The 1,261-nt window shown below is 34.7% G+C and overlaps 1 pseudogene; it reads right to left on the minus strand.

Annotated features, from left to right (window-relative positions):
* Positions 1-416: 416 nt before the first annotated feature.
* Positions 417-1,033, minus strand: LOC122143896 (annotated as a pseudogene).
* Between the last annotated feature and the right edge of the window lie 228 nt (positions 1,034-1,261).

Consider the following 1,261-nt stretch of genomic DNA (forward strand, 5'->3'; position numbering starts at 1 on the left):
TTTTTGGTAATTGTTAGTACGTTAGTCTGTTTACAGTGGTTTTGGAGGACTGGTGCTTGGATTTTGACATTCTAAGGCCTAGGTAAAGGTCCTGTTAGGAGGTTGGAGTGGGACAGAGAGGACGGGAGTTAAATTCACTTTTAAGCTTCCCTTTTTTTTTTTCCAGTCATCAAAGCAAAAAGTACATTTGTATATCTACATAATTTTAACATACATATCAACATTTTGATTTTTCCATACAGTGAAAGTATAATTTTATTTAGGTTAAAATCACATTTGCTATTCCAGAAACAATTTATAAGATTTTAGAAATGGGAGAATAGCATTATAAAGAAATAAAGAAAAACTATTAAAATTTGAAAGCAGAAGGCTAAAATGTACAGATTTTTATTTCAATCAAGATTACATTTGCAGTGTTATAATGTTCATGTGGTATCAAGCTAATTGAAATCATCTCACTTCAGTTACTGTCAGTTCTTGTAGAGCTGCTTCATCAGATGGAGTCAGTGTGTCTCTCGAGCACAGTAATAAACAGCAGTGTCCTCTTCTCTCAGACTCTTGGCTTCAAGATACTGTGTACTTTGAGACACGTCCTCACTCAGCGTGAAGTAATCTTCAAAAAAAACACCACAAAAAACAACACCACAAATAAACTCCACCAACCCACCCCAGATCCTTCCGTATCCAGTGCATCCAGTAGCTTGTCATTGTAAAACCGGATATTTTACAGGAGATCTTCACTGTTTCTCCAGTCTTCTTTATCTCAGCAGGTGACTGATCCAACCGGATTTCATCAACCACTGATACCTGTGGAATAAAAATAATCAAATTACATTGATGTAGTGCATCCATAGTGTATTGAATGCTCTTGACTAGAAAAAAGGAAAATGTCAGTCTTACCTTGAGTTAAAATCACTACAATAATGAACAGACAAATGCTTTTCGACATCATTGTTAAAAAACTTGACTGCCTTGTAATTATAGGGGTGTATTTAAATTATAATTTTATGTTTGCCAATTGTTGAGCTGAATTGTGTTTATATACAGGTGAAGTGGAGAGTGAATTTGCATATGCCATAGTTTTGGGCTGTATATAAAGTTCTGAAGTAAGATGTGGGTGGAAATGTGAGGAGGTGTTACTGAAATGGTGCTCTTGAAGAATTACACATGAACTCCATTTAAACCACATTTACTTCAAGTTGGCTTTTCTTTTCTGATTGATCTTAATTTCTTGGCTCTGTTTTTTATGACTTTTTTGTGT

The sequence above is a fragment of the Cyprinus carpio genome, unplaced genomic scaffold, assembly GCF_018340385.1.
Source record: "Cyprinus carpio isolate SPL01 unplaced genomic scaffold, ASM1834038v1 S000006530, whole genome shotgun sequence".
Taxonomy (NCBI): Eukaryota; Metazoa; Chordata; class Actinopteri; order Cypriniformes; family Cyprinidae; genus Cyprinus; species Cyprinus carpio.